This window comes from Ornithorhynchus anatinus, chromosome 3, assembly GCF_004115215.2.
Source record: "Ornithorhynchus anatinus isolate Pmale09 chromosome 3, mOrnAna1.pri.v4, whole genome shotgun sequence".
Classification (NCBI taxonomy): Eukaryota; Metazoa; Chordata; class Mammalia; order Monotremata; family Ornithorhynchidae; genus Ornithorhynchus; species Ornithorhynchus anatinus.
Genome location: NC_041730.1, coordinates 138,183,641 through 138,196,586, shown reverse-complemented (window position 1 = coordinate 138,196,586; position 12,946 = coordinate 138,183,641).

The window sequence follows — 12,946 nt, the reverse complement described above, 5'->3', positions numbered from 1 at the left end:
TCTCTGAGCCTCAGTTCCCTCACCTGTAAAATGGGGATTGAGACTGTGAGCCCCACAGACTGTATACAACCCGATTTGCTTATATCCACCCCAGTGCTTGACACCTAGTAAGCGCTTAACTAATAGCATAATTATTATTATTATCATTAAGGGAAGTGGGGCTGGGAAGGGGGATGAAGCAAAACAGGGCGACGCAGAAGGGAGTGGGAGAAGAGAAATAGGGGGTCCGGCCGGTTCTCCTCGACCCTCCCACCTCCATCCTCATTCACATCGTTCCCCTGGCTTGGAACCCCCTCCCCCTGCTGAGCCCCGGGACCCCCAAACTCTCCCCAATCCACCTCCCCCAACAAGCCTTCCCTGATCAGATCCCAGCACCCCATTCGGACCCTCGGTCGACTCTTGCGTTTGCTTTGATGGTATTTCTTAAGCACTTATTATGTACCAGACACCGTACTAAGCACCATGGTGGACAGAAGCTAATGAGGTTGGATCCAGTCCATGTCCCACGTGGGGCTCGAAGTCTTCATCCTCATTTGACAGTGAGGGAATGGAGGCCCAGAGAAGTGAAGTGACTGGCCCTAGGTCATGCAGCAGACAAGAGAAGCAGCAAGGCCTAGTTGATAGAGCAAGGGCCTGGGAGTTGGAAAGTCATGGGTTCTAATCCCCGTTCCACTATTTGCTCTAGACTGGAAGCTCGTTGTGGGCAGGGAATGCGTCAGTTATGTTCCTCCATTGTCCTCTCCCAAGCGCTTAGTACAGTGCTCTGCGCACCGTAGGCGCTCAATAAATGCAATCGACCGGTTGAGGAGAGTTTTTGGAACACCCCTGAGGAACGTAAAACGGGAAGAACCAACCACAATTCTTGGCGGCATGAAGCGGCTTGGAGTTTTCCCATTTTAATAAAGTTCTTTTCATCACGTCACTCCGGCCAAGACGAGCAGAGATACGTCGATCTGCCGAGGGTGAAGTTATTATTTGTTTTTATCGCTCGAGCTTTTTAATGGGGGTAAGATGCTATTTCAGAACCCATCCTCCTTTAAAAATTCAAGGTAGGGATAAAATCCATAGAGATGGCGTAAAAACGCAAAATTGTGTAATCCAATTGGGAGTCTGGTCAGATTTATGAACTATTTCTAAAATAATTGCTCGGTAAAATTTGCGTGGGAATGGAAAAGCCCTTGAAGAGACGCTGGTCCAGATTTAATGGTAATCATTGTCCTATTTCGATAAAAATAGAACAGTTTTGGTGAGAATGTTTCCCTTGGCACTGAGGCGTCTTTATCAATCGCTCATTTAGACTCCGTCTTTCGTTAATATTAGTAGAAATGATAGCAGTTATACAGTATAGTAGTAAAAGTAGTAGTTCATTCGTTCAATCGTATTTATTGAGCGCTTACTGTGGGCAGAGCACTCTACTAAGCGCTTGAGAAGCAGCGTGGCTCAGTGGAAAGAGCACGGGCCTTGGAGTCAGAGGTCATGGGTTCAAATCCCAGCTCTGCCACTTGTCAGCTGTGTGACTGTGGGCAAGTCACTTCACTTCTCTGGGCCTCAGTTACCTCATCGGTAAAATGGGGATGAAGACTGTGAGCCCCACGTGGGACAACCTGATTCCCCTGTGTCTACCCCAGCGCTTAGAACAGCGCTCTGCACATAGTAAGCGCTTAACAAATACCGACATTATTATTATTATTATTATTGTAAGGTACAATTCAGCAGCAAAGAGAGATGATCCCTGCCCATAACGGGTTCAGGGTCTAGAAGACTAGTAGTGACAGCATAGTAGTAAAAATAGTATAATAAGAGTAATAGTAGTAATGATGATGGTATTTGTTAAGCGCTTACTATGTGTGAAGCACTGTTCTAAGTGCTGGGGGGGGGGGGGGTGGCTACATGGTAATCAGGTTGTCCCAACGGTAGTAGAATAGAGTAGAGTAGTGGCCAGAGTAGTGGCAGCAGCAGTAGTAATAGTGACAGTAGGCTCAGTGGCAAGAGCCCGGGCTTGGGAGTCACAGGTCGTGGGTTCTAATCCCACTCCGCCACTAAGCTGTGTGACTTTGGGCAAGTCACTTCACTTCTCTGGGCCTCAGTTCCCTCATTTGTAAAATGGGGATGAAGACCGTGAGCCCCGCGTGGGACACCGTGTCTATCCCAGCATTTAGAACAGTGCTTGGCACATAGTAAACGCTTAACAAATATGTTTATCATTGTTTAATAAATACCATCTTGATTATTATTGTAGTAGCAGTTGTAGTATTAGCCCTGTGGTAATAGTAGCACCGGTAGTTGTAACAGTAGTAGCAGTGGGAGACAGAGGATGTGGGTTCTAATCCTGCACTCCGCCACTTGCCTGCTGTGTGACTTGGGGCAAGTCACTTCACCTCTCTGTGCCTCAGTTGCCTCATCTGTAAAACGGAGATGAAGACTGTGAGCCCCACATGGGACAGCTTGATTACCTCAAATCTACCCCAGCGCTTAGAATAGTGTTTGGCACATAGTAAGCTCTTAAATACCATAATAATAATAATGATAGTAGCAGCAGTCATAGTATTAGGAGGAGGAGGAATGGAAGTAGTAATAATGGTGAGAGTGGTAAGAGTAGTTGTAGAATTAATACGTCTACTACGTCACCTCGCTGCTCTCCTGCTCCCACCCAGCCCACACACTCCGTTCTTCTGATGCCAACCTTCTCCCCGGGCGTCCATCACGTCTGTCTCGCCCCCGGCCCCTCGCCCACTTCCTCCCTCGGCCCCCGAGCGCCCTTCCCCTCTCCCCACCGTCGAAACCATTAACACTCACCCAAACGATCAATCGTTCGACTGGCGGTATTTATTGAGCGCTTTCTGTGTTCAGAGCCCTGTCCTGAGTGCTTGAGAAAGTGCAGTGTACTACAGAGTTGGTAGTGGCTATCTTTGGTGCTAATAATCATAACGACGATGGTATTTGTTAAGCGCTTATTGTGTGTCAAGCAGTGTTAATAATGTTGGTATTTGTTAAGTGCTTACTATGTGCCAAGCACTGTTCTAAGCGCTGGGGTAGACACAGGGGAATCAGGTTGTCCCACGTGGGGCTCACAGTCTTAATCCCCATTTTACAGATGAAGTAACTGAGGCATCGAGAAGTTAAGTGACTTGCCCAAAGTCACACAGCTGACAAGTGGCCGAGCCGGGATTCGAACCCATGACCTCTGACTCCAAAGCCCGTGCTCTTTCCACTGAGCCACGCTGCTTCATAGTTCTAAGTTCAGTGTTCTAAGCGCTAGGAGAGGGAGACAAGGTGGTTGTCCCACGTGGGGCTCACAGGCTCCATCCCCATTTTACAGATGAGGGAACTGACGCACAGAGAAGTTGAGTGACTGCCCAAAATCACCCAGCTGACAGGTGGAGGAGGTGGGATTGGAACCCACGACCTCTGATTCCCAAACCCAGGCTCTTTCCACTAGTCCACGCTTTTGTCTTCTTTGCCCAATCTGTAATTTATTTAAATGCCGGTCTCCCCAACTAGACGGAAAGATCCTGGTGTTTTGTACTCTCCCCAGTGCTTAGGACAGTGCTCTGCACCCAGTAAGCCTTCAGTAACTTGCGTTATTGAAGCAGCACGGCTTAGTGGAAAGAGCCCGGGCTTGGGAGTCAGAGGTCATGGGTTCTAAACCCGGCTCCGCCAATTGTCTGCGGTGTGACTTTGGGCAGGTCACTTCACTTCTCTGTGCCTCAGTCACCTCATCTGTAGAGAAGCAGTATGGCTTAGTGGCGAGAGCCCGGGCTTGGGAATCAGAGATGATAGGTTCTAATCCCGGCTCTGCTGCTTGTCTGCTGTGTGACCTTGGGCAAGTCACTTCACTTCTCTGGGCCTCAGGTACCTCATCTGTAAAATGGGGATGAAGACTGTGAGCCCCACGTGAGAAAACCTGATCACCTTATATCCTCTCCAGCTCTTAGAACAGTGCTCTGCACATAGGAAGTGCTTAACAAATACCATCATTATTATTATTGTTATTATTAACAAACGCCATCATTATTATTACTGCCTTGTTGATGGATCTGCGGTGGAGGTGGTGACAGTAGCAGTGACCGTCATTGGCGGCAGGGAGCTCATGGATAATGCCCTCCCTTGCCATTCCAAGGGGTGGGAATTTTCTGGGGAAGTCGAGCACTTAGTACAGTGTTCTGCACACAGTAAGCATTCAGTAAACACCTCTGATTGGTTGAGTGATTGGACTGTGGAATATCTGTGACACATCAGACTTGCTACACATCTCTGCTCTGAGTTGTCTCTACACAGAATATACACAATTTACACAGAATATAAATAGAATATATACAATGTTTACACAGAATCTACACAATATACAGAGAATCTACACAATATATATGCAGAATCTGCACATTATAAACAGAATCTGCATAATATATACACAGAATCTATACAACATACACAGAATCTACACAATATATGCCCAGAATCTGACATCATACATATACTTTGCATAATATATACACACAGAATCTATATGGTATACACAGAATCTACACAGTATGCAGAGAATCCACACGATATATATACACAGAGAATCTACACAATATATATACAGAATCTGCACATTATACACAGAATCTACACAATATTCACAGAATCTAAACAGTATACAGAGAATCTGCAAAATATATACATAGGATCTGCACATTATACACAGAATCTACACAATATGTATAGACTCTACACAATGTATACACAGAATCTACACAATATATACATATGTATATATATATATATATCCAGTATGGACAGGTAGCAAAATATGCCTAAGGCAGGACAAGGGACAGGCAGTGAGGGGAGAAAGTTGTACGTTATTTCTTCCCAAGGCTTTCCCAGAGGACCAATCAGAAAATCAAAACACACACTCTCTCTCTGTCTCTCTCTGTCTCTCTCTATCTCTCTATTCTCTGTCTTTCTGCCTCTATCTCTTCCTCTCTATTTCTCCCTCTTTCTGTCTCCCCATTTGTCACTTCAACTCTGTCTCTCTCTTCCTTCCTCTCTGTCTTTCCCTCTTTCTATCACTCAGTGTTTCTCCCTGTATCTCCTCCCTCTCTGGTTTTCCATCTCCCTCCCTCTCTGTCTTTCTCTCCCTCGTTCTCTCTGTCTCTGACAGTCTCTCTCTTCCTCTCTCCCTCTCTCATTTTCTCTGTCATTTCTGTTTCTCTTCTATGTCCTGTTTCTCTCTGTCTCTTACTTTTCATCCCCTTTTCTCCCACTCTGCCTCTCTTTCTCTCTGTCTCTTGCTCTCTGTTTCTATCTCTCGGTCCCTCTCTGTCTCTCCCTCTTTTTCTCTGTCTCTGACAGTCTCTCTCTCCCTCCCTCTCTGTCTCCTCTGTTTCTCTTCTATCTCCTGTTTCTGTCTCTTACTTTTCATCTCCTTTCCTCCCGCTCTGCCTCTCTTTCTCTCTGTCACTTGATCCCTGTTTCCTTCTCTCTGTCTCCTCTGTCTCTGTCTCTCTCACTTCCATTTGGGTAGGTGTGCTTCTCTGCATGTAAATCGGTGTAGATTAAGACGTGTATGTGTGCTCTGTGTATGCATTTATATCTGTGCAGATTTACATGTATGATCTAACTTGATTGCACTGTGTGTACTCCAGCACTTAGCATGTAGCCCTTGGTATAATAATAAGCAAAACAATGAGAATTATTGTGATTATTTGGGGTTCAGGGAGTGGCAGTGGATTAGAAGGGGGACAGTTTACACTCGGCCTTTAGACTGTCCATCCTGAGGACATCTCAGAGCACCCCTCTAGACTGGAAACTCGTTACGGGCAGGGAGCATTACGGCTAATTCTGTTGGATTTTACTCTCCCAAGCGTTCAGTACAGTGGTCTGCCCATAATATGTGCTCAATAAATACCACCGATACATTCCTTCCTCCCAGAATGCCTGGCATAGTGGATAGAATGTGGGCATGGGATTCAGCAGGTCACGGGTTCTAATCCCTGCTCTGCCACGTGTCTGCTGTGTGACCTTGAGCCAGTCCTTTCTCTTCTCTGGGCCTCAGTTCCCTCATCTGGAAAATGGAGATTTTAGAGTGTGATCCCCACGTGGGACTGGGACTGTGTCCAACCTGATCGGCTGGTATCCGCCCCAGTGCTTCATTCAGTGCCCGGCACCTAGGAAGCGCATAATAAATACTCCGATTCTTATTATTATCACTCTTCTGCCTCCGTGGCTCCTGGCGATGGAGAGTGGGTGTGTAAGGAGCTCGGACCTCCATCAATTCTCCGCTTTATCTGGGTGGGAGACGTGGAGATCTCCCCAGCGTGGGGTGGAGAATGCCGAGATCCATCACAGCCCGAGGTCTGGTTGAAGTCAGGGCGGGGGCGGAGGCGGGAACCAAGGCCAGGCCCCACGGGGACCAACCTTCCCCAGACTGACTGACCTGACGGGAGGGGCAGATGGATGGAGGGGGCCTGGGTTCCATCACCGGCAGGTCTCACCCCCAGCCCCGCCGACGACAGCGGCTCCCGGGTCAAGGAGGAGGAGGAGGAGGAGGAAGAGAGCCGTTACGAAAGGCAGGAGCGGCAAGCCGGGTGACAATTGATGGGTCGGCTCCGTGAGGGATGGATGAAAGGATCTCGCTAACGAGCCTTTTAAGTTTCTCATTAATGGTTTTTCTCTTTTTCTTTCTTCATTGAAAAAAAAGCCACAGAGAAAAAAAAAAGCCCAAATTCGAGCTGGACGGTAATGAAGATGGATCCGGGACAGCCGTCTGGCTCAGTGGAGGGAACCCGGGCCTGGGAGTCGGCAGGACCTGGGGTCTAATCCCGGCTCCGCCACTTGTCTGCTACGTGACCTTGGCTAAGTCACCACAGTAGAGAAGCAGCGTGGCTCAGTGGAAAGAGCACGGGCTTTGGAGTCAGAGGTCATGGGTTCGAATCCCGGCTCGGCCACTCGTCAGCTGTGTGACTTTGGGCAAGTCGCTTCACTTCTCGGTGCCTCGGTGACCTCATCTGTAAAATGGGGATTAAGACTGTGAGCCCCACGGGGGACGACCCGATTCCCCTGTGTCTATCCCAGCGCTTAGAACAGTGCTCGGCACATAGTAAGCGCTTAACAAATTAAAAAAAAAAATACAATTCTCTGGGCCTCAGTGACCTCATCTGGAAAATGGGGATGAAGACTGTGAACCCCATGTGAGATAGGGACCGTGTCCAACCTTGTTAATTTGTATCTACTCCAAGACTTACAACAGTGGGTGTCACCTAGTAAGCGCTTAACAAGTGTGCGGGCTGGGTTGGAGTAGGAGAGCAGCGAGGTAGGAGATGATAAGTAATTCTATGAAAATGGGATTCAGTCATACTCTTCGTATTATCTTTCCTTTGTAATGACGCAGGAATGCTTTCTGTGCGGTGAAGATTTGGAGTTTCACTCAATATCTCGAATTTAGATGAAAACTATAGGGCTGACAGAAGCACTAAGAGAAGAATTTCTGTCTCCCCAACAGAATGGGCTCAACCTCTTAATATGTTTCATTCGAATGTCCCTTTCTGCTGTAGCTCCATTACCCAAATAAGATCATTGATGCTAAAGGGCTCTAAAAAGTGAATTGAAAATGAAATTGGTGCTTAAATTCAAGGGATTATTAAACTGAAAAGTTCTGTGGCTACCTAAACATCAAATGGTATGGATAAAAACCCTTGGTAGGAATCAAATTGAAATACAAAATGCTTTTGTGCTATTAACTCTAATATATTGACTTGAAGTAGTTGCAGGTTTTTGCTAGAAAGTCCACCAGGTTAAAGAAAACCACTGTCCCTAACTAATTCAAAATGGCCTTCCCTGGAACGTCTGAAAACACCTCCTTTTTTTCAGAGAATCAGCGTGTATTCAGACAGTTCTGGAAAGCAAGGCGACTGCCCTTTACCCTGTCTGATCAAAGAATGGTATTTATTGAGCACATACTGTGTGCAGAACACGGTATTAAGCAGTTGGGAGAGTACAATGCAACAAAATTCGTTGGTAGTAGTCCTGTTCCCTGCCTGCGGGGATCTTAAAATCTAGTTGTTAGAGCAGTCAATAATAATAATAATAATAATGATGATGTTGGTATTTCTTAAGCGCTTACTATGTGCAGAGCACTGTTCTAAGCGCTGGGGTAGACACAAGGGAATCAGGTTGTCCCACGTGGGGCTCACAGTCTTAATCTCCATTTTACAGATGAGGGAACTGAGGCACAGAGAAGTTGAGTGACTTGCCCACAGCCACACAGCTGACAAGCAGCGTGGCTCAGTGGAAAGAGCCCGGGCTTGGGAGTCAGAGGTCATGGGTTCGAATCCCGGCTCTGCCACTAGTCAGCTGTGGGACTGTGGGCAAGTCACTTCACTTCTCTGTGCCTCAGTTCCCTCATCTGTAAAATGGAGATTAAAACTGTGAGCCCCACGTGGGACAACCTGATCACCTCGTATCTACCCCAGCGCTTAGAACAGTGCTCTGCACATAGTAAGCGCTTAACAAATACCAACATTAATACATACGTATATGAGTGTGATTATCCTACAGTAGAATCTACAGGTATTACCATCTATTATTGTTATTATTATTATTAGAGAAACAGCATGGCTAAGTGGAAAAACCCCAGGCTTGGGAATCAGAGGTCGCGGGTTCTAATCCCAGTTCCGCCACTTGTCAGCTGTGTCACTTTGGGCAAGTCACTTTTCTGTTCCTCAGGCACCTCGTCTGTAAAATGGGGATTAAGACCGTGAGCCCCATGTGGGACAACCTGATTACCTTGTATCTACCCCTGTGCTTAGAACAGTGCTTGACATATAGTAAGCGCTTAACAAACACCATCATCATCATTATCCATCCAGGTAAACGATTCTCTGTATGTGTGTTTGTGGGATATGTGCGTATCCCACACACAAGTGGGATAGTCAAATCGAGAATTAACACTAACCCCTCTCCATCTACAGCAGATTTGCTCACCCATCAGTTTATGGAAAAAGCTCAACTGGCAGATTTGCCCACGAATCCAATCCTGCTTCGGGGAGCGAAGCGGAAGAGGGTGATCTGTAAAAGCGAGGTTTCTCCTGGTGGAATCTGAAAAACCAAAATCACCCAGAAGCTGTCAGTTGTTGTGCGAGGAAGAAGAAGGGAGTAATAGATTAGCCGGCAGCTGAACTCTCGTATACCCCTCCCAAACGTTTAGTACAGCAGGGTTGTTATCTGCCAACTTCTCTGTCGTGGGAGGTTCCCAAAGTGTGCTGAGAAGCAGTGTGGTCTAGGGGAAAGAGCCCGGGCCTTGGAGTCACAGGACCTGAGTTCTAATCCCGGCTCTGCCCCTTCTCTGCTGTGTGAACTTGGGCAACTCATGTCACTTTTTTGTAAAGTGGGGCTTCAGCACCTGTCCTTCCACCCACTGGGACTGGGAGTCCCTTTGTAGGTCAGGGACTTTGTCCAACCTGATTATTATTAATTATAATAATCATAATGGTATTTGTTAAGCGCTTACTATGTGCCAAGCACTGTTCTAAGGGCTGGGGGTTGGGGGGGGGGAATACAAGATAATCAGGTTGTCCCATGTGGGGCTCACAGTCTTAATCCCCATTTTACAGGCGAGGTAACTGAGGCACAGAGACGTTAAGTGACTTGTCCAAAGTCACACAGCTGACAAATGGCAGAGCTGGGATACGAACCCATGACCTCTGACTCCCAAGCCCAGGCTCTTTCCACGGAGCCACACATTATTATGAACCAGGGCTTAGTATACTGTTTTGGCACCCAGTGCTTGGTTGCAGAGAAGCAGCGTGGCTAAGTGGAAAGAGCACGGGCTTGGGAATCTGAGGTTGTGGGTTCAAATCCCCTCTCAGCTGCTTGTCAGATATGTGACTTTGGGCAAGTCACTTAACCTCTCTGTGCCTCAGTGACCTCATCTGTAAAATGGGGATTAAGACTGAGCCCCACTTGAGACAAACTGAGCACCTTGTATCCTCTCCAGCGCTTAGAAAAGTGGTTGACACATAGTCAGCGCGTAACAAATGCCATCATTATTAGTAGTAGTAGTAGTAGTAGTAAGCGCTTAACAAATACCATCATAATTATTAACAAATACCACTGTCATTATTATTGGTAATAATAATAATGTCAATACCAATAATATGGTACTTGTTAGGCTCTTACTATGTGGCTAACTGTTCTAAGCGCTGAGGTAGGTGCAAGAAAATCAGGCTGGACACATTCCCTCTCCCACATCGGGCTCACACCGATAATCTCCGAGTATCACAGATGAGGTAACTGAGGCCCAGAGAAGTGAAGTGAGTTACCCAAGGTCACACGGCAGACATGTAGCAGAACTAGGATTAGAACCCAGGTCTTTCTGACACCCAGCCAGTCATAAGAACACTGCTTATCATCATTATCGCTGTTATTGTCGTAATTCGTACTGTCACTACCAGGTGTCCAGTAGCCTGGCTCACAACTCTGTAACCGAACCGCATCACCTCCGTCACTCGAAAGCCGGTTTTAAGCCAGAATCTGTGAGAGGGTACGTTATAAAGCAGCTCAAGTCCATCTCTTGCGGACGACTCCGGCGATTGAAGGATCCATCTCCGATCTCGTATCGATGGAGACGTGTTTTCCGAGCCCCGGGTGGCTTGATCGTGCGGGTTCCCCCCGGTTCTTTAAAGCAGCTCCGTCTCGAAGTGCAAAACGACCCGTGGAAATCCGCCGATCCCAAGAAGGGCGAAATACTGTTGTCCGTGAGAGCGCTGAGCATTTGGCAGATGCTCCGTCGTTTCGAGCAAATCGATGCCAGATGCAGCTGTTCTGTTGTTCCCCGAGAAAGGAATAATGCAGACGCCAGCGGGCCGGGTTTGCTCCGAGCTCCTGCTTCTTGTCATCATCATCACCGCTGCCGTCGCCCCCGTCCAACGGTGCTTCGAAGAGCCCACCTGCACGAGCCGCTCTGCCAGATGCCCCCCGGGTTTCTGGAGGTGCCCCCGCTTTGTGACGCATCCGCCCTCGGAAATGGCAGCAACCGGTGAGCGGGCGAGGGCCGGAGCCGGGGGGGGGCCTTACCGGAATATCAGTGCATTCTGCGTGACTCTCTTTGGACTGGGAGAGAAAAAATGTTCTCTGGCCAAGGATTCTTAGAAAAGTGCTTGACACATAGTAAGCGCCTAATAAATACCGATTTGTACATTCCAAGCGCTTAGTACAGTGCTCTGCACATAGTAAGCGCTCAATAAATACTATCGAATGAATGCCATCATTATTATTCTGCTAGTGCATTAGCCCACGGCCCCCACGGGGTGTTCAACAACCATGCCGACATTGGTTATTATTAATAATAATGATTATAGTACTTGTGAAGCACTTATGTGCTAGGCACTGTATTAATAATAATAATAATGCTGAGGCTCACAGTCTCAATCCCCGTTTTACAGATGAGGAACTGAGGCCCAGAGAAGTGAAGCGACCTGTCACATAGCGGACAAGTTGCGGAGCCAGGATTAGAACCCAGGACATTCTGATTCTCAGGCCCGGGCTCTATCCACTATGCCATGTCCGGCAGAATTATATAGGGCTCTCAACCACTCAGTACTGTGCCCTGTATGTAGTGAGCGCTCAGTATATACCACTGATTGGCAGTTGGGCATTGGGAAGCAGCGTGGCTCACTGGAAAGAACGCGGGCTTGGGAGTCAGAGGTCACAGGTTCTAATCCCGGCTCCGCCACTTGCCAGCTGTGTGACTTTGGGCAAATCACTTCACTTCTCTGGGCCCATCTGTAAAATGGGGATGAAAACTGTGAGCCCCACGTGGGACAACCCGATCACCTGGTACCCCCCAGCGCTTAGAAGAGTGCTTTGCACATAGTAAGCGCTCAACAATTTATTTTTATTGGGAGAGTTAACTGGGGGAAGGCTTGCATGGGGAGGAAGAGGAGGAGGAGGAGGAGAAAAAGGAGGAGGAGAGATTTTAGGAGGGAGATCTGTGGTCAAGTGATTAAGCGTTAAGTGTGGTTAAGTGTTTTCTTCCTTCATTCATTCAATCATATTTATTGAGTGCTTACTGTGTGTAGAGCACTGTACTAAACACTTGGGAAACTACAATACAACAATAATTCCCTGCCCACAATGAGCTCACAGTCTGGAGGGGTTAATATACATAAATAATACACGGGTGAATTCAGATTTGATCGTGACTTTGACGGACCCATCATCCTCGAAGACCCAGTGTAGAGAATCGTCGAAACATTCATTAAACTCTTCTTCTCGAGGGCTTAGTAGAGTGCTCTGCACAGAAGAAGTCCTCAGTAAGTACCACTGATGGATTGAAGGGAAAATATTTACGTTGGATATCTGGAAAGGTATCACCCGGAGAACTTTCTCAGACGACTCTTTCCTCACATCAGGAAATTGGCAATTTAGCATAGCTTAATTAGTTGCCTCTTCTTTCCTGCATTCCCCCCGCCCCCAACCTTACTCAGATCGTACTGATGGATCGTATGATAAAGTTATTCCTTGCTATTCGAAGTCAGCCTCTCTGTACCAAATAAACACACTGAACACTCACAGCCCCGCAGAACGCTTACATACGTGTCTTTACACTCAATCATTTATCGAGCGCTTAATGATAATAACAATAATAATAATAATAATAATGTTGGTATTTGTTAAGTATTTGTGTGACCTTGGCCAAGTCACTTCTCTTCTCTCCACCTCAGTTACCACGTCTGTAAAATGGAGATTAAGACTGTGAGCCCCAAATGGGACAAACTGATTACCTGGTATCTCCCCCAGTGCTTAGAACAGTGCTTGACACAAAGTAAGAGCTTAACAAATACTACTATTATTATTATTCTTTGGTGGGACAGGGACTGTGTCCAAACAGATCTCCTTGTATTCACCCCGGTGCTTAATACAGTGCCTTGCACATAGTAAACGCTTAGCAAAAACCATAATT